Here is a 22,129-nt window from a genome sequence, read left to right as displayed (position 1 = left end):
ATATAAAGGAAAATTGCCTGAGGATACAGTTGACTGTGATGAGAACTTGAAACTAGAGAATATAAAAGTAAAGAGAATAGCTAGGAGACTATTACAGCAACCCAGGTGTGGGATGATGAAGGCATGAACTAGGCAGTGGCTGAAGAAGTGTAAAGGGAGGAGCAAAACTAAGAATGAAGAATTGGCCAGGGATTGTATGTGGGTGGTGGAAAAAGAAAGGATCCAAGTGACTCTATCCAAGGTCACAAGCCTTGGAGTGAAAGAGAATGGAAGTTTTTTGATAGGAATGGTTAAGTTGAGGAGGGATGGATGCCTATGTCAAGGGAAGGAAGATGAGTTTGAACTTCAGCATGTTAAATTGCAGGTGCTTGTGGAATAACCCAGTGGAGATCTTTATTGGCAGCTAAAAAAGAAAGGTTGGAGGTACAGATTTTGGAATCAACTCCCTGAAGACATATGTAGAAACAGAAGAACAGAATCCTTAACCATGAGTGGCAGAAAAAAAGAACTAGTGAAAGAAACAAAACAAAAATGACTTTTTAAAATATGGGGAAATGTCATAGAGATCAAAGGAGAATCTTAAGGAAAGGATTTTTTTAAAGGGTAGTTATCTAGATGACCTCAGAGTACCATAACTTCTACAGTATTCAGCCCAAAATTCAAGGAAACCTACAAGCAAGGAGAGACTTTTTGATTTTGGCTACCTGTGGATTATTGATAATCTTAGAGAAAGCAATTTCAATGTGGCAATCAGAAGCAAAACCAGACTTTTGAAGGGTATTACAGAGGAAGTTGCTGTCAAATGATTTGAGGTAGTTGATATCAGAGACTATTTCTTCCTGAAAGTTAGCAATGAAAAGTACAAGAAAAACGGTGGTTAAAAGAGGGAATAGAGTTATGTGAAGATCTTTTTAATATGGAGAAGAATGATGATTTTTAAAGGGAGAAGGCCAGTGGAGAGGGAGAAATTTAAAAAGGTTTTCTGGAGCCAAGTCAGACCAACCTAGGAGCTCTAATTGTTAAATTTTCAGTGTGAGCATTTATACCTCAGAAGTCAACAAATGCAACAACCAGTGACCACTTCATAGTTGTATTGATTATCTAGACTTTAAAAAGTAATGGCGAAAATGTTAATAATACAGATTAAATTTAAAAGTAGGCTGTGTATACATCTTTTTCTCAAAGAGCTGGTCCTTAAACCATGAGCACACTCATGGATTTAAGGATGCTAGTGAAAAAGAAAACCAATGACAGAGCAAGATGATCAAAGTGCAACAGGAGATGAGGTCCAGAGAAAGGGGGGGGGGGGGCAAGGAAATCTAATCTTCTGACAATTCAAAGATAGGTGAGAAGATAGGAGTAGAGATGTGGATTTGTTGAGGTAGAATGGGGAACAGCTGTGTAATCTTGCCTGATGTTTCATATTTATAATTAAATGTGCCTAGAACAGTGATTTGCACATAATAATAATTAGATATGTACATTTTTCATAGCACTCATTATATACATTGTATACAATGATAAATTCTACACTACCTTACATGTGGATAGAGAGTGACTCAAATGTCACTAAGCCCAATGCCCTGATTTTATCAATGAGTTAATTGTGACTAAGAGATATTTAATGATTTGCTCAAGATCACTAAGCTGGTTAGAGAGAGAGTCAAGAATAGATCCAGGCCTCTTGACTGTCATAGTTCAATACTTACTTTTGTACTTGATTCTCACAAAAGTCCTTTGAGGTTGACAGGGCCTGTCCTGTCACAGGAGAATGTTGGGGCTAACATCAACTGGTTCACAAGAGACTATTGTTAAATTTTCATTGTGAGCATTTACATCATGGAAATCAGCAAATGCTATAAATTAGATCTTGATGCATTATTTTGTTGATTGTCTAGGCTTAAGAAAGTGATGGTGAAAATGTTAATAATGAGGATTAAACTTTAAAGTGTGCCATGCATACTTTGTGTGTGGGGGGGGAGGGGGGATCCAGTTGTTAAACATTCACCAGCACATTTCTGGTTATATCTTAATTTTACAGATAAAGGAAAGTGAAGCTCAGAGAGATTAAGTGAGTTACACAAGGCTACACATCTATTAATTTGAGTAACTCCAGCTAGTATTCAGGTCTTTTGACTGAAAGGCCAATGTTCTTTTGGCACAATTAATCAATGCAAATTAGTATAATAGCAGTAAAGTATTGAGGTGATGCTGAACAGAGAAATGATTTTTTTTTTAGTTATAATGATTTGTGTGGTAAAGAATTTGGGGGAAGAGTGGGGAAAGGACTAGGAGGTTGAGAAGAGTAGTTAAAAGTCAAAAAAGGGAATGTGAGGCAAGGGACAAATTATGGAGTAGGAGTAGGATTGTTTTGAAGAAGTAATGGTAGAGTTTTTGACTAAAATGTATGAATCTATGATTGGTCAAGCTGATATTGTTCTAGAACAGGTGCGGGGAACTTGCAGACCCGAGGTCACATATGGCCTTCTAGGTCCTTGGGTGCAGTCTTTTGACTGAGTCCAAGTTTTCCAGAACAAATCCTTTTATTAAGGGGATTTGTTCTGTGAAGTTTGGATTCAGTCAAAGGGCTACATTTGAGGACCCAAAGGGCTGCACATGGCCTTGAGGCCACAGGTTCCCCACCCCTGTACCAGAACTTCCTCTTATGTACAGCACTGTAGAATGGATGCACAATAAGAGGTAAGCAGACAGTAGCATCGATCCAGGGCTGGGAGTTGATAAATTGGGAACAACAAAAGGAAAAGAGAGAATGGGGGATTTGAGGTACTGGAGAAGATGTCCAGGTTACCAGAGGCATTCAGGATGACAAAAATGGGTCAATGGTTTCTTGACAGTAGATGTTATCAGTAGACTTAAGGTCACAGTGAGGAAGACAGCAGGTCAGTGAAAGTGGAGAAGCAATTGATGTTACTGAAAAGGAGGTTGGAGTCTAAGAGGGCAAGAAATACATTGGAGTCTTTGTAAAAATGGCCAGTGATAATGTGGTAAGTAGCATAACCATGCTGATTAATGATTGTTATAAAGTGGAGTTGGAGGTCAACAGGAAAAAGAAAACATGAATCCAGCTCTAGATAGACATGCTTTTCCAGGACAATGGGCTCTGTCTGCATCATGTTGGTGTAACAAATTAGCTGGGTGACTAAATCAAGTTTGTTAATCACAGGGGAGGGAGAATTTATATCCATATGTCCCCAACCAATAGGGTAGTGAGCCACATAGGGCTATATGAAATTCCATGTATTTCCCAGGCATCTAGGAAATTAAAGTTCTCACTGTTGGGCCATGAACTATAGAAAAGTAGAGGGGGAAAATACACCTAAGTGTTTCCTTATTATAGAAAAAAAAATTGTCTACTGAAATATGAGCCATCACTAGGTTGTAGGTGAATTATAAATGTGTACATCCTTGCTTTCCTGGACTGAACATAGGCAAAACCTAGGAAGAAAAATCCACTTTCAGGTGACCAAAATAGCAATCCCCAAAACTAAAGATAAAGCATAGCCTAATAATGGCAAAAATCCATGTAAATCACTTCCAGAAACAGTGAGGGTTTGTTTGAGGGGAGAAGTCAAGGTGATGACATGACGTATCCATAGAACTTTCTCTTCTGTATGACATCATTAAACTCTAGAGAAATGTCAGAGAAAGTCACATATAAATATGCTGAAAGGGGGATCTAGTCACATGTTTCTGATTTTTCCATTGTGATAAAAACAATTCACACCAAAAAGTGAAATGGATCAGTTAAAAAAGCAGCCACAAGCAAAGAGGAGAGTGGCTACCTACCTCTCCAGGCTATCTGGGTGACTTTTTTGGAATATGCATATTTCCCTTCTGAGATACATCTCATCTGGGTCTTATTCTTTACCATGGTCTTTTGGAACTCTCTCAATGACCTGTTAGTTGTTCTTCAATTCCATTATATCCATTCCTAGTTCATCTCTGGCCTTGATAACTGATTTATTAGGTAATTCAACTAAAGGGTTTTAATTCCAAATAAAGAATTCTAAGTAGGAAGGAATTGTTAGCTATATACTAGATTCAGTCCCATCTAAGACTTTCTCTTTATTCAGTTCCCACCAGGTCTATACTCCAGGAGGAATATAAGCTCATTACCTAATGAATGTATATGCCTATGAACAGACAGTTTCAATGAGTAAAGAAAACCATGACCTAAACTACATACATTCTAGGCCTAGAAGAGGGAAAAAAAAAAACAACTATCATAACTATTCTGCCTCTGAACCTGAGCCTTCAATGAGGTCTCATTTGAACAATGCATACCTATATTATGGGATCAGGTGTCATAACTTAAGATCTATATGTGACCTTTGAGGTCATCAGTTCACAGCTGAATGCCAGAAGAGGTTAGACCTTCCCAAAATCACGTAGGTAGAAAGGGACAGAAGCAGGATTCGGACTCCAAATTCAGCATTCTTGCACTTGTCCCACTATAAATTTCATTGTTTTCTTTTTTTTTCTCCTGAGGAAATGCAGAACCACTCAAGCTAGTTCAGGCTGAAAATTTTCCAAAAGAAATTCAAGAACAAATACAATGACTGGGGTGGAATAAGTAATTCTTAGTGCCAAGAAAACAAGGTGGAGAAAGAACAAGAAAAATCATTTTTCGTCTGTGAACAAGACCAAATGTCACCACTGCTATGGAACAAAGCAGAGTGAACATCTGAACACTGAGAAAGGTAACAATAGTTTCAGAGAATGCTGGGGCCACCTGGGAGGACAGAGGGTTGGCAAGTATAGACATAAGAGTTAGCAGAAAGAGAATATAACTCTTACCCACCCCTGGTATTATTTATGAAGCTGGTCAAGGCCCTCATAGTAATAGCTCAGTAGGAGAGAGGAAATGATGCCCCTTGCGGCTTCCACAAAAAATATGACAAACTGGAAAACTGAGGGGAGGGCACTACACTCTTCAAAACAACCAATTAAATGCTTTGATTTCATGAAGCAAATTAAACAAAATCAAGAAATGCTTGTTTAAATTACAGTTCACCCTTTCAGTGTAGATTAAAGGACAGAGTAGTAATAGGTGCTGGGGTTAATCCAATTTTATCTCTACCCTCAATTTTTACCTTCAGGGCCCCAGAAGTGACCTTGAATTTATCTTTTAGGAATGAACAATCAATATGAAGCAAATCAAACCCCTCGCCAGGTGCTAGAGAGATTTGCTCTAACTCTGGGAACCACTGACTATTTCAAAATTCATGATCTAAAATTATCTAAAGTGGGGCCATATTTTATTATTTGTTTGCTTGGATCTTTACTTATAATTCACAAATAACTCCCAGTATAGAAATTCCCTCCACCAATGCAAATCAACAATTCATCAATAACTTAGGGACTTGCCCTTGATAAATCTAGTGTGCCAGAAGCAAAACAGGTCTTTCTGATATCAAGGCCAGCTCTCTATCCACTATGCCATGTTGCTTCTCTGTACCATTGGGCATGGTGAATACAAAAATGAAAAATCCAGTCTTTAGGAAGTCAAACTTAGATCCATTTAACATTTCCTCTTTATTCACTCTCTTTGGCAACCCTTTATTACCCACTGCAGGGATACACCTTTAGACAACAGTCAACAGATGTCTTAGCAAAAATAAAACCACTTTCTTTTCCCTAAGAGACTACAAATAAACACTGTAAGATTGACTGTACTTCTCTAGTTGGACAAGAATCACAGAGATTCACAGAAAAAGAAGAGACCTCAGGGTACAGCTAGGTCAATCCATTTCTGGAGAAGAATCCCTTCTCCAACATACTCAGCAAGCCATAATCCAGTGTTTACCCTAAGACCTCCCTGTGGAGAGGACCCCTCTTACCTCCCAAGACAGCCCATTCTACCTAATTAGGAGTGTGCTAATAAGTGTTGAAGAATCAGCTCTCAGAAAGAAAATGTACTCATGACATACAAGTTTAATCTTCATTATTAACATTTTCTCCATCACCTTCCTCAATCTAGATAATCAACTAAACAAAAAACATCAGGCTGTGATTTATAGGGTTTGTTGATTTCTGAGTTGTAAATGCTCCCACTGAAAATTTAACAATTGGCTCTCATCAGCCAGTATGAGCTGACTCTAGCACATTCCTAGCCCTAATGGTTACCTCTTTGCAACTTCCTCCCATTTCTCTTAGCTCTACACCCTCCATCCTCGTTTTTCAGTATTACAGCCTCATAAGAAACGTTCAACCTATTAACTAAGCGTAGTTAAGGGCCTTTACATATGATTCCCTCACTAAGTATTTTATGGGGCAGTTCATGGGAATCCCATTAGTCTTTATTTGCTGGAGTAACTACTCCTTCCTTCTAGAACCTTCTCTTCTCATTCTTTGTGGTTGGGTTCAAAATCTAATACTGCCACTTATTCTTACCGCCCCCACTATCCCAATGCCAATCCTTTTGGATATCACTGATTCCGGTATCAAAATTTTAAAAATAAGACTAATTACTTCCATATTTGACTATAGCCCTAACCCCATCTTTTCCTTCTTCTCTTCCTCATCCTCCTCATATTAATATTGCAGGCAGAGTTCAAAGGCTTTGGCTTTAAAAACAGATCAGAAGAGAGAAACAATTCTCAAAACAAGAATAAGTCAGGGGATTATTATGTTTGCTCCACATGCAAATATCTTAATTACCGCTGGTAAAAAAGATATTTGTATGGAAATTTACGTATCTTTATATGTTATATTTTCAGTTTGTCTTTTAGAATAAAAAGGCCTCTCACATAGAAAATAAAACTCAAATTATTAAACAGATACTACCATCAACCTAAGTAAGAGAATTACCATGCCAAGCTGGAGGTAGAAAATAATTCCCTTCCCTGGCTCCCAACCCACCACATTCATTGATACTGCCTTTCTTCTACAACCCTCTCCTCTTTTTCCTTGTGGTTGGGTTTAGAACCTAATACCAACACTAGTGTCACTTCCCTGTTCCCACTACCCCTACTCCAATTAATCCCTTTGGATATCTCCGATTCCATATCAAATCTGTTATCATCTTCTTTGTTCAAACAAGTCTCTCCATGGGGCTAATGTTGACAAAGGACAGTACCACTCTCATCCCTGGACCTCCCTCGCTAATTTGTTAGATCACCGTATTTCCAAATCACAGAAAGTCACAGATAAGCTAAATGGGAGAAAAGATAAGGTTCTCAATAGAGTTCCTTGAGGGTTGGGACTATTTAATTTTTGTGTCTGTATACATGGCACCTATTACAGTGCTTGACACATAGCAAGTATTTAATAAATGTTTTGTTGAATGATTGATTAAGAGAAGAAATTGTTCTAGAAAAGGGACTATCATGTCCAAAAGAAGATATTGATTTATTCCAAGACTCACCTCATCAATAAAGTTCCTATTAGATAAGCAGAAGGAAGGCAGGAAAGAGTAGGAAGTGCTTTGTGAAACACAAAGTGCTCGTATTTGTTTCATTGATATTTCTTTAAGCATTTTCCTGAATTTGTTCAATTCAACAAACACTTATTAGGCACCTATTGTGTGCAAGGTATTATTGATATAAAGTAAAAAAGGAAAAAAACTCTCCTTTTAAAGAATTGATGACCCCTTATGCCACAAATATTCTTCATCTCTATTAAGGAAAAAAAGAGGAAATGGATTTATTTTACAATAAAGATTTAAGTTAGACATTACCGTGAACTCACAATGAATAAAAAGGTTTAATATCTTGAATGTAACAATAGAAGAAACCTGTGAAATGTCTATCTCTTGAGATGTCTGGGAATACAACAAGTAAACCATCTGTCTGGGATAATTTGAGTATGATTGTGCCTGAGGTCAGTAAGGGTGAATTGGACGACATTTTAAGATTCTTCCCAACTTCATGCTTCTTTAAAATTGAATGATTTGGCATTTCTTTGACTGCTTCTGCCACTCCTGGGATATAGTGGCCTGATATTCAACCAGAAAAACCCATACTGACCCTAAACCTTCCTGTTTTTCCTATTCAGGGTCACAGAGCCATATAGCAAAAGGTTTCTAACACCTTGGCCCTGGACCATAACTAATCCTTCTGAGCTCCCAGTGAATGTCTGGATAGCCCACCCCAATATCTGAAAAAGGAGCACATGGAGTTCCTGGAAATTACTAAAGGAAGCCACCACTCTCTTTGTGAGAAGTATGAGAAGGATGGGGTTGAGAGAAGTGAGCAGGGATTCTATAAAAGGTAATATAGCATACATTCTAATCCTGCATTTATATATACTATTTTAAGACACAGGCCTGGCCATGTCATTCTTCTGCTCAAAAATATAACCCTAATTTTATGGCTCCTATGACCTTTAGGTGAAATACAAATTCATGAGGCTGGTATTAAAGTTCCTCCATAACCTGGTTCCAATTTACTTTCCTAGTCTTATTTCAAATAATTCTCCATCTGTACACTCCACATTCCAGTCAAACTGTACTATGAGCTATTTCCCCCAACTCAACATGGCATCTTCCATTTCTCTACAGGTTGCCCCTACTCCTGACCTCATGCTGGAAATAGTCTCTCGCCTTATCTGTCTCCAAGAAGATATGTCTCTTTTAAAGCTTCAAATAAAGGGTTGCCTTCTCTGTGAACCCTTCTCTGACCCCCAGCCCCAAATTGCCAGTGTTTTTCTTCCTCCAAAAATGTCTTTGCATTTTGTTTATCTGTGTACATGTATTATCTCTCCAATTAAATGATAAGTTCCTTGGAGGTAGAGACTTTTATTTTTTTGCCATTTTTGTTTTCATATTACTGGTCCCTAACACAATGCTTTGGACTTCTATGCTCAATATAACATGTTTATTGGATTGAACTGAATTTTGTAGGGAAACATGTCTTTGAGGCTAGAAAAGAGGAAACCATAAGAGGTATCCCAACTCCAACACATTCTTTACTGAAAAAGAAATGGTAATTATGTGAGGCAGAAACTTTCTTATCTTCATCTTTTCAACATTTTTATCTCTTATCTCCAGATTCGACATAGATATAGATAGCACAGGATGGCTTCCATGTCTAGAATGCTCTCCCTCCATTTTTGGGAACTACTAACTCCCTTCCAGTCCCAGTTTAAGTGCTCTCTCTAACATGATGCTTTTTCTCATTCCCCCAGTTATGAATGCATCCTCCCATAAAATTACTTCATATTTACCTTTTATAGCTTTTGTATTAACTTATCTGAGTATATATTGTTTCCCCCGGTAGAATGCAAGCTCTTTGAAAGAAAGAACTGCCTGTTTTTTTGTTTTAATATTCCCACGGACTAGCAAAATGCCTGGTACCCTTTTTTTGTGGGGGGAAGAACTGGGGGAGGTCTTGACCTGTGATTTCAATGGTATAGAATATTTTCCAGTGAGGAAATTCCTTCCACCAATGCATTTTAGCAAATAGTAAGTGTGAGTCTTAGAGAGTTTCTTAGAGGCACTATAAGGTTCGCTTGCCCAGTGTCCAAGTCTGTATGCATCAGAGGTGAGCAGAAATTGAACCCAGCTCCTCCTGACTCACAATCCTGAACTCTGATAAGTGCTTAACAGAGGTTCACTGGATTGAATTGAACAGAATTACCTTGCCTGCACTTCATGGGCAGGTTGCTAACTTGGGAATTAGCTATAAATCCCAGGCTTCCCAACAAACTTACTCAGAATTTGATCTCCCTCTTCTCAAAACCCCACAACCAACTGCCCTAGAAACACCAGGTATCCCTTAGTACTGCAGAGATTTCTCGAATGACAATTACACCTATACATAGGTACTTACAACCCAAAGACCAAGAGGCTCAGTAAGATTAGACAGGAATATGAGAAAGAAAAAACAAAGAACAAAGCTTGGACCTGTGGCCAAAAGTATGTTGAAAATACAAAGCTTGTTAGCAAGCCAATATATTACTATAACTGTCACTGTTATTCTGGACTGCTGCCCTAAGTTTTAACAAGAAACCCAACTGAACAAGAACAATAAAATCCACAAAATTCCAACTATGTAGAAGCTAGAAGGAACCTAGAGTCTGTCTAAGCCAATCTTCTCATTTTATAGATGACTATAAATGGCTTGTTCACATCCACATGGCTAGTTATTAGCAGGCAGAACTAGAACCCCAGTCTTCTAGTCTAATATCTTTTTGCAAGTAGGTTAAGGTCAAGTCTCCTAAGGGTCTTTCCTGTACCCTACCCTAGTCAATACACTGGTCTAGCCCTCAAAAATTCTTCAAAATTAAATGAAACTTAAAAAAATCATCTCCATCCCAAGTCCTACTTTATGAATGACATCATGTTTTATTTTGTTTTGGCTTTTACCTCAACATTTGGTACATTTCTGGCCATTAGCACAAACCCATACATGTAGTAATTGTTGATACATTCCTCACACTGGTTCCCTGGAGGCATGTTCTTTGGTCTAAGGCAAAGATTACCTTCCATCCCTCTTTATATTCTGTGACTACAGCCTATAGCCATAAGGTTAACTCCTTCACCATTGTCCAACCTGCCACTAAATAGAAACAAACCTCATCTCCATGAATAAGAATTAGAAATCTAAAGAAGTGGGAGGTGAACTGAAAGCAGAGGAGGAGAAATAGAATAGTAGTTAGCATTGAGATAATTATCCTTTAGGAGAAAATGCCAGGAAACCATATACCAATTAATGTATCCTGAAAAGGGCTGCTTTCAGGAGAACCATTTCAAAGAATACAAATATGGAGGTAGGATAGGAATGGGATACCAAACCTCAGTCATTTCATTTAGTCAAGAGGGATATGGATGAATCTGTTTAAAACAGAAGATTAGGTCCTCATTCTCATGAGGAGATAATAAAAGCCCAGGAGCTCAAAACTCAGAGATCTGGCTGGGGTCATCACCCTATCACATGGGCCATCTCGTACCCAACTCAGTCTTATGCCTACATTTCCCTAGGTTGCTGATACTCTCCTCTCTCTCTCTCTCTGTCCGTATGTGTATGTATGTATATCTATATCTATATCTATATCTATATCTATATATATATGTATATATGTATGTATGTATGTATATACATACACATATCATTGTCCAGTAGTTTTTGAATTGTAACAGGTTAAAACTAGAAGGAACCTTAGTAATTATGAACTCTATTTCATAGAGTTATGAACCCCCCATAATTCATAGAATTATGAACCCCCATTTCACAAATGAGAAAATTGAGTTTCAGAGAGGTTCTGACTTATCTATGATGTCACACCAAGAAGATGATTGACCTCATAAAAGAACTCAGGTCTCCTAATTTCTGGCCCAGTGTTCATGCCCTACCAGGTCAAAACATTAAAAATTGTATATATCTGAAAACCCACTGGTATTTTTCAGTTTGTGAAATAGAGTTGGAGTACCATTTGACATTTGACATTCATTCTGCCATCTTTTGATGCACCTTGATGGATTTCAACACTTAAGTTTTGTTTTGTTTTGTTTCTTTGTTTTCCAAGCTCCCCCTCAAGACCTGTTTACTATAACATTCAACACACAACATAACCTCTGGTTGGGGATGTGGTCACAGTGGTTGCTCTGCATTTGCCTCTCATTTCCTGATTTACAGTGTTATACATCTGTCCTCAGGCACTGACCTGGGATTGAGACTGTGTCCAAGGAGCAGGCAAGGCAAATTCCTTCTGTGCCAAGTCATTAAGCAATGGGTCCTGGGGCTTCCAATGCTACGTTTAGCTGGCTCCTCACTACACTGCACTCCTCACTATTCTTTGATTCAAGTTGGGATATCATATTTCTCTACCTCAGACTAAAGGGTGCCAGGTTTTATTAATTACCATAGACACATAAGAAGCTCTGCTAACACAAGTTCACCCATCTGAGAACCACTGACTCCCAACAGTAGACCATAGCACCCTGGTCTCTAAAGGTCATTGTGTTATATCCAATACAGACAAGATAACCTAATCCTCAGCCAGTGATCTAAGCCCCTGATCCTTGGCAGAGCATAGTAAATTCATAGACCAGGAGAAAGCAAGCAGGTTTCCCAAAGCTCTGAGCTTCTTGCAATCCTGCCAAACAATGACACAGCAAATACCACCTAGGTTCAGTGTGAATACATTGCTTAACCTCAGCATACCAATGTGGCTAGATACATGTAGAGACAATAACTAGCAATATGTGGCACCCATCTGCTGGTTCATAAAGTCTTTGACATGAGTTAAATGGTCTGGTACTGCTCCCCTAGATTCTGCTAACAAGGAAAGCTGTCTTATTAGCAATCCTTCTTCAGGGGCATTTATCATTCTCAGCTAAAGATCTATGAGGAATCTCTTCTGAGGCTTCCGGGTGGTTGGCAGAACCCTAAGAGCAACCCCCACTAAGCTGGACAACATATCTAATGGATCTGCCTACACATTACCAGGCCAAAAATACTGATAAAAAGCAGAGATTGGTAACCTGTACAAAATACAGCACACACTTCTGGTGCCAAGATGGTGGCATGTGGAAGGAACCCTCTGAAGCCCTGCCAAATTCTCCTCCAAACAACTAGAAAACTGCCTCAGAATTGACCTAGGATCAGGGAAGCAGATTACCAGCCTGGCAGTAAAGGTCTGTCTCACTGGGGTGGGAGGAGAGCTAGGTCCAAGAGTAGCAGCAGCCAGACTCACAACAGGGGGCCTTTAGCAAGGCTCCAAGCCTGGGGTAATCCATAAGAGAGGTTCTGCCCTCCTGCAAGCCAGCAGCTCCCTAGGCAAGTAAGCAGTCTGTGTAGCACAGCAAGGCCCCACTCCAGTGGCCTCACTCCTAGCACAAGCCACCAGTGAGGCCTTGACCCCACTGCTGACCAGTAGTGAAGCCCCATCCCCAGGCCTGGTTAACAGAAAGACCTGACCCCTGGAGCCTACCAGCAGAGAGATCCTGTTTCCATAGTAACCCAGCAGCAGGGCCCCACCTCTTATCAGCAATAAGATCCCTCCTCCAGGGCCATAGCAACCCAGCAGCAAGACCTTCACCCTTGGAGTGGACAAGCAGCTAAACCCAAGGGAGGCCAACAGGGAGACCCCACCCCCTAATACAAGCCGGAAGGGAAGCCTATCTTCCAGAGTAAGCAAGTAGCTAAGCCCTGAAGCCCAGTGAACACCAGCAGTAAGACCTACAGCACCAGTACAAAAAGCTTGGGACAGTGCAAGACCAAAGCCCAACTCACACATAAAAACACCAAGTTACAAAAAAGGCATAAAAATGAGCCCCCCCCCCAAAAAAAAACACAAATAAAGAGCTTGACTATGGAAAGTTACTATGGTAATAGGGAGGATCAAGGCATAAACTTAGAAGAGGTCAATAGTGTTAAAGTGGCTACATGTGAAGCCTCAAAGAAAAATTTAATTATGTCTCAGTCCCAAAAAGAATTCCTGGAAGAGCTTTAAAAGGATTTTAAAAAGCAAATTAGAGAATTACGAGAAAAATTGGGAAAATAAATGAGAGTAATGTAAGAGAACCACAAAAAGAGAGTCAATAGCATGAGAAAAGATATACAAAAATTTACCAAGGAAAATAACTCTTTAAAAATTGGAATTGGCCAAATGGAAAAGGAAGTACAAAAGCCCACCAAAGAAAATAATTCCTTAAATATTTAGAATTGAAAAAATAAAAACTAATGACTCTACGAGACATCAAGATACAATAAAATGAAATCCAAAAAGTAAAAAAAAGAAGAAGAAGAAGAAGTAACTGTGAAATTTCTCATTGGGAAAACAACTGACATAGAAACTGGATCTAGAAGAGATAACATAAGAATTATTGAACTACCTGAAAGCTATGATAAAAAAAAAATCCTGCACAGCATCTTTCAAAAAATTATCAAAGAAAACTGCTCTGACATATTAGAACCAGAGGGGAAAACAGAAATTAAAAGAATCTACCAATCACTGCCTCAAAGAGATCCCAAAATGAAAACTCCTAGGATCGTCATAGTCAAATTCCAGAATTTACAGATCAAGAAGAAAGTGTTGCAAGTGCCAAAAACAAACAATTCAAAATATTGTAGGGCTACAATCAGGATTACACGGGATTTGGCAGCTTCCACATTAAAGAACCAGAGGGCTTAGAACATGAAATACCATAAGCAAAGTACTTAGGATTACAACCAAGAATCACCTACTCAGCAAAATTGAATATAAACTTTCAGGGGGGGGAAATGGACATTTAAGGAGAGAGAAGACTTTCAAGCATTTCTAATTAAAAGATGAGAACTGAATAAAAAACTTGACCTCCAAATACAAGATTCAAGGGAAACAAAAAAGATAAAAAAAGAAGAAAAAGAAAACATAAGAAATTCAATAAGGTCAAACTGTTTATATTTCTATATGGCAAAATAATATTTGTAACTCTTAACAACTTTATTACTCTAACAGCAATTAGAAGGAGTATATGTAGACAGAGATATGGATATAAGGTGACTTTAATGGGATGATACCAAAAAGAAAAATAAAATAAAGGAGTGAGAAAGAAAACTGCACAGGAAGAGGGAGGGGGGAGATTGAATGGGGTAAATTATTCCACATAAAAGAGGCATAAAAGAGCTATTTTAATGGAGGGAAAGATGTGGGGGCAAAGCTTAAACCTTTTTATCAAAATTGGCTCAAAGAGGGAATAATATACATAGTTGGATATAGAAATCTATCTTCCCCTATAAGGAAGTGAAAAGGGATGAGGATGCAGATTATAGAAGGAGAAGGGGAAGTAATAAAAGGGAGGGTATACTGGGGAAGGCAGTGATCAAAAGTAAAATACTTGCGAAGAGGGAAAGGTTGGGGTGTAAGGGGGGGTAAACAAGTGAAAAATAGCATGGAGGGAAATACACAGTTAATTATCATAACTATAAATGTGAATGGGATGAACTCACCCATATAACGAAAGCAGATGGCGGAATGAACTAAAACCCAGAATTCTACAATATGTTGTTTACAGAGAGATACACATAGAGTAAAGATAAAGGGCGAGAGCAGAATAGATTATGCTTCAGCCAAAGCAAAGAAAGCAGGGGTAGCAATCCTGATATTGGACAAAAGCAAAAACAGATCCAATTAAAAGAAATAAAGAAGGAAACTATATCTTGCTGAAAGGTACCATAGACAATGAAGTCATATCAATACTAAGCACATACGCACCAAATGGTATAGCATCTAAATATTTGTGGGAGAAGTTGAATGAGTTACAGGAGGAAATAGATAATAAAACTATACTATCCTAATTTTCCCCTCTCAGAACTAGATAAGTCTGACCAAAAAATAAACAGGAAAGAAGCTAAGGAGGTGAATAAAATTCTGGAAAAGTTAGAGATGATAAATCTCTGGAGAAAACTGAATGGAATTAGAAAGGAATATACCTTTTTCTCAGCAGTACATAGCACCTACACAAAAAGTGACCATGTATTAGTACACAAAAACCTCATGACCAAATACAGAAAAGCAGAAATAGTAATTGCATCCTTTTTGGATCATAATGCAACAAAAATTACATTCAATAATGACAATGGAACAAGGGATTGAAATTAATTGGAAATTAAATAATCTAATCCTAAAAAAGTGGGTCAAAGAACAAACCATAGAAACAATTGATAATTTCATTAAAGAAAATGACAATAATGAGACAGCATTGGGATGAAGCCAAAGTGGTACTTAAGGGAAAATTTATATCTCTAATTGCTTATATCAATAAAATAGAGAAAAAGATCAATGAATTGGGCAGTCAACTAAAAAAGCTAGAAAAAGAACAAATTAAAAATTCTCAACTAAACATCTAATTGGAAATCCTAAACATCAAAGGAGAGATTAATAAAATTGAAAGTAAGAAAACCATTGAACTAATAAATAAAACTAGAGGATAGTTTTATGAAAAACCCAGCAAAATAGATAAAACATTGGTTACTTTGATTTTTAAAAGGAAAAAAGAAAACCAAATTACTAGTACCAAAAATGAACAGAGTGAATTCACCACCAATGAAGAGGAAATTAAGACAATTGTTAGGAGCTGTTTTGCCCAATTACTTGCCAATAAATTTGGTGATCTACATGAAACAGATGAATATCTACAACAATGTAAATTACCCAGATTAACAGAAGATGACATAAAATACTTACGTAAGCCAGTCTTAGAAAAATAAATTGAACAAGCCAACAATGATCTTCCTAAGAAAATATCCCCAGGACTAGACAGATTCACAAGTGAATTCTACAAACATTTAAAGAACAACTAATCCCTTTGCAGATGATATAATGGTGTACTTAGAGAATCCTAGAGAATCAGCTAAAAAACTACTTGAAATTATTAACAACTTTAGCAAAGTTTCTGGATACAAAATAAACCCACATAAATCATCAGCATTTCTATATATTACCAACAACATCCAGCAGCAAGATATAGAAAGAGAAATTCCATTTCAAATAACTATAGACAATATAAAATAGTTGGGAATTTACCTGCCAAGACAAATCCAGGAATTATATGACTACAACTATAAAACACTTTTCACACAAAGTCAGATCTAAACAATTGGAAAAATATTACTTGTTCATGGGTAGGCTGAGGCAATATAATAAAAATGACAATTCTACCTAAATTAATCTACTTATTCAGTACCATACCAATCAAACTATCAAAAATTATTTTGTAGTGCTATAAAAATAAAAACAAAATTCATCTGGAAGAACAAATGCTCAAGGATATCAAGGGAATTAATGAAAAAAAATGTGAAAGAAGGTGGTCTAGCCATACTAGACCTCAAACTGTAATTATCAAAATAACCTGGTACTGGCTAAGAAATAGAGTAGTGGATCAGTGGAATAGATTAGGTACAAATTGCATTATAGTAAATGACCATAGTAATCTGTTAAATTATAAACCCAAAGATCCAAGCTTTTGGAACAAAAACTCATTATTTGACAAAAACTGCTGGGAAAACTGGAAAACAGTATGGCAGAAATTGGGTATAGATCAACATCTCACACTGTATACCAAGATAAAGTCAAAATGGGTACAAGATTTACACATGAAGTGTGATACCATAAGTAAATTAAGAGGGCACCAAATGGTTTAGCTGTCAGATTTTTGGATAAGGAAAGAATTTAGGGCCAAAAAAGATATAGAGAGCATTACAAAATGTAAAATAGATAATTTTTATTATATAAAATCAAAAAATTTTTGCACACACAAAACCAATGCAACCAAAATTATAAGGAAAGCATGAAACTGGGAAAATACTTTTGCAACAAGTATCTCTGATAGACCTCATTTCTTAAATATATAGAGAACTGAGTCAAATTTATAAAAATACAAGTCATTCTCCAATTGATAAATGGTCAAAGGATATGAACAGGCAGTTTTCAGACAAAGAAATCAAAGCTATTTATAATTATGTGAAAAAATGCTCTAAATCACTATTGATCAGAGAAATACAAATTAAAACAACTCTGAGTGGCTTAATATGACCAAAAAAAAAAAAAGGTTGGATGTTGGAGGGGACGTAGGAAAACTGGGACACTAATCCACTGTTGGTGGAATTGTAAACTGATTCCACCTTTCTGGAGAACAATTTGGAACTATGCCCATAGGGCTACAAAACTGTGCACAGTCTTTGATTCAGCAATACCACTGCTAGGTCTATATCCCAAAAACATCCAAAAAAGTGGGGGTGGGGGAAGGACCTATTCATATAAAAATATTTATAAGTTTTTTTTAGGGGTTGGCAAAGAATAGGAAATTGAGGGACTACCCATCAATTGGGGAATGGTTGAACAAGTTGGGATATATAATTATAATGGAATAGTATTGTGCTATAAGAAATGACAAGCAGGATGACTTCAGAAAAACCTGGGCTCACATGAACTGATGTATAATGAAGTGAACAGAACCAGAAGAAAGTTGTACACAGTAATAGGAATATTGTTTGATGAAAAACTATAAATGACTTAGCTATTCTCAGCAATACAATGATCCAAGACAATCCCAAAGGACTAATGATGAAGTATACTATCCATTTCCAGACAAAGAATTGGTATTGATTGAATACAGACTAAAGTATGCTATTTTTCACTTTCATTTTTTTTATTTGAGTCTTCTTGTACAAAATGATTAATATGGAAATGTTTTATATAATTTCACATGCATAACCTATATCTGATTGCTTATCATCTCAGGGAAGGAGGAGGGGAGGGGGATGAAGGGAGGAATAGAATTTGGAACTCAAAACTTTAAATAAAAATATTTTTAAAAATTGGGGGGAAAATATATGCCAAAAAAAGGACAGCACATAACCTTTCCCTTCTGTTGTTCCAGGCTGAACCATCTTGGAGGTTTAGAGTAGAGAGGTGGGGCCAAAAACCTGTGCCCACTGACTCCTAACCCTAATGGGAGCAGGTAAAAGTAGCCATGAGCTGGTGTTGCCTATTGTTGGTAGGAGGTCACACAAGTTTCAAGGAGATAGCAACCTACCTCCCTGCCACAAAACAGCCTTCATATAACATCTTTGGCATAATACACACTGTTGATTGCAAATGTCTTCTCTAAAAGCACAAAATGTATGTGTACCTCACAGACTATTAGGTAGACATCAAGTTGCTTTCTTTCTAAAATCATTCATGGAATGAATGTGGGAACTGCTGATATCCTCCATTCTAATGAACATCTTCCCTAGTAAAATGCTTGTGCTATCTCTTCCCTTCGGAATGTCTTTAAATGGTTTAGGGGGTTGGGGGGGGGGGGGGGGTGTCAAAGTAGGAGTGGGAATGAGAGAGCACTTCAGAAAATTTCTTTTCACTTAGTTAATAATAATCAATATGATTCCCACAAGTGGACAAATCAAAACTCCTGAAAGGACAACTTTTTGCTAGGCATTTAACAGACTGCTTGGCACATAGTAGATGCTTAACAAATGCTGGTTTCCTTTTTTTTTTTCTTTTTCACATTCCAGAACTAATATTTGGGCCTGTTTTCTCCTTAGTTATACTAACCCCCTATTTGATTTCCACTTACTATAGTCTCAGGCAGGGCTGGATTTGGGTAAAGCAGGGGTACAAAATTCTGTTTGGGCAAGCCAGCCAGGCTTAAAAGCATCCACTGATGTGAGTACATAATGGTACACACAGGGAAGGAGGCATCTGTCTTTAGACACAGACTTAGAAGAAGAGAGGAACAAATCGCTCTATTGCTTTGTTGCATGAATGTTTGTTTTCTCTATCTAAATGTGTAACAGGAAATTAAGCAGTTCACCTTTGTAAACCGTTTGCATCCCTCTTATGCATGAGCCAGATGGTGCTTTTCTTTGTTTTTAAGAGATTAAAAATGGGAGAGGAGGAAAACAAAGAGGAGTTAATCCCAGTTCTGGAATACACACTGGGCAAACCACCCCCCCAACACACACACACACCCCACTCTGTGCTCAGAGTCTCCATTTCTCTGCATTTAGCTGTGCTAGGTGTGAACAGTGAGCAAACGCCTAGACCCGACAGATTTAAGTAAATACAGGGCAGCAGAGAGCTGCGAACCTGTCACATCACGTCAGTTTTCAGATGGAATCCTTCAGAGTGTTCCCAGAATATGATAAATTACTGCATTCTTTCAGGGCCTCAGCTGCTATGTACTCAACAATATCTTATATAAATCTGAAACTGAACTTAGCTCTAGGATTCACCAGAGAGAAAGTAAGGACATACCTGTTGCCACCAAGGAGGGAAGATATGCACAGGATGCCTGGAAGCTCTACTGATCTCAAGTTGGAGCCCAGGACAATCAATGGTCTGAAGGCAATCAGTGTAAAAGCACCAAGCTGGTCAGGCCCGTAAGTACATTGGGGCCTAGGGGAGGAATCATCCTACTTGATGATGATCCAGCTATGTTCCCCACATTGCATTCAGTTAATTATATTTTTAAGGCATCTAAGAATAGTTATGCATATTATCCTAATGTGAGACCATCATGGCAGAGCAAGTGCATAATGATCCAGTCTGTGAATCAGGAAGACGTGGGTCCATGTCTCAACTCTGACACATCCTGGCAATGTGACCTCTGGCAAGTTATTTCTCTCTGGGTGCCCTAGATAAGTTTCTAAGACTTTAAATTAGTGATCTGCATTCAGAGATTCATAGATCTGAAAGAGAAAGAGACCTGAGGTCATACAGACCAATCCCTTCATTTTCTAGATGATGAAATATTTTGGTCATGTCCAACTCTTTGTGACCCCATTTGGGGTTTTCTTGGCAAAGATACTGAAGTGATTTGCTATTTCCTTCTCCAGACCATATTACAGATGAGGTACTGAGGAAAAGAAGGTCAAGTGACTTGTCCAAGGTCACAGAGCTGGTAAGTGTCTGAAGCCAGATTTGAAATCAGGAAGATGTCTATCTTCCAGCACCACCAAGCTACCCCATAGATGATGAAACTGAGACCCAAAAGAGTCATCATTTCTAGAAGGCTTTTCCTCATTGGAAGTTCACTAATACAATAATATCACAGATTTATACTAATAATGATAATAATAATCATAATAAAAAGTAGTAGTAGTAGCAATAGACCATTCTATGTAGGTTGCTGCATCTAGGGCAGCTCCAACATTCCAGCTTTATTAGAAGGGAAAGAGTCTAGCTTCTATATGAACTGAGAGTTGGGATTCAATAATAAGACTCCCTGGAACATCTTGGTGGGGTTCCCTTTCAACCTCTGCTATTAGAAAATTAAGGAACACTGGAGGTTCTAAGAGATTTGGGGAAGGGGACTAGTGATCAGGACTCTTAGGCATGGCTTTACTACCAATTTATAATATGTTTGAAGAAGTCTACATCACCTGTCGGATATCCTCAGAAGTTCCTTCCAGATCGAAATCTATGATGCTATAAACTTGGATTTTCACATGAACACTCTTTTTTTACATGAAAAGATGTAGGCACATGCTTCAAAGAATTTTTCTAGAGGTACCAATGAGTTTTTGTGAAGCCATTCTCATTTTCTCTCTCCATCCCCTTGTGACAAATGACATATCACTTGAGAGAGTTAGGTTCATAAATTACACCTACTCAAAGCCATGAACTGGAAACTGGAAATGCCAGGGCTGTAGTCAGTCTTCCCTTCAGGAGTCACAGAGCTGGAAGAGACCTTAGAAGTCATATAGTCTGATCCTCTAATTTGATTTAGGAGGCAATGTGAAGTGGAAAGAACATTGAATCTAGAATGCAGAACTCAGAGTAGTAGAACCTGAGTTAAAAATCCCAATTCTGCTACTTCTTCTCTGTGTGACTTTGGTCAAGTCACTTAACATCCCTAGGTCTTGGTTTTCACATCTGTACAGTGGAGGAGTTGGATTAAATGACTTCTAGAGTCCCTTCCAGATCTTTAGTTATGATCCTTGGATCTACCTTTTATTTCAATGTACTCTATAAACTTCCTTGGGGAACAGATCAATGAGGATAAGGCTACCCAACCTCTACAATGGAGATTATAACATCTATCTCATTGTCTTGCACTTGATGGGTTGTTGTTCAGTCATTTCAGTTGTGTCTGACTTTTTGTGAGCCCACTTGGGGTTTTCCTGGCAAAGATACTGGAGTAGTTTGCCATTTCCTTCATTTTACAGATAAGGAAACTGGGGCAAACAGGGTTAAGTGACTTGCCCAGGGTCACACAGCTAGTATGTGTCAACCCAGGTCTTCATGCCTCCAGGCCCCTGTGGCTTATCCATTTCACCACATAGCTGCCCTACACTCAATGTGCACTTAATGTAATGCTAGTTAAATTGTACTCAATAGGTACTTAAGGTAATAGTAGTTGAATGATTAACAATCAATGGATTAACAATCCATACTTTCTTATGGGAGAAGAGAGCTGTTGAGCTCTAAAGCACATGGACAGAAGGAGGTGAAAAGAGCTCTGCAGACAGGGAGCAGAACAATTTTGCCAGTGACCAATGCTAATTAAAAATAAAATAAAAATAAGGAAGAATCAAGGCCAATATTTAGCTTGCAAGCTAATCGTGATGCCCACTTTGCACTCATTCTGATGAAAAACATTTTCCCCAGCTGCTCCACTGGACTCAGGAGCCAGGGCACATGGTGAACAGACCTGATTAGCACAGGCAACCCATTCTCTGTC

The 22,129-nt window shown here is 38.0% G+C and overlaps 1 protein-coding gene across 2 annotated transcripts in view; it reads right to left on the bottom strand.

Moving 5' to 3' along the window:
* NTRK3 (neurotrophic receptor tyrosine kinase 3) overlaps window positions 1-22,129 on the bottom strand; it is a 449,021-nt gene that overhangs the window by 33,656 nt on the left and 393,236 nt on the right. The window lies entirely within an intron of this gene.

Source organism: Vombatus ursinus, unplaced genomic scaffold (genome assembly GCF_900497805.2).
Source record: "Vombatus ursinus unplaced genomic scaffold, bare-nosed wombat genome assembly UNPS02009205.1, whole genome shotgun sequence".
Classification (NCBI taxonomy): Eukaryota; Metazoa; Chordata; class Mammalia; order Diprotodontia; family Vombatidae; genus Vombatus; species Vombatus ursinus.
Note: the sequence above shows the minus strand (reverse complement) of the source record. Positions and strands in the feature narration are given on the sequence as shown.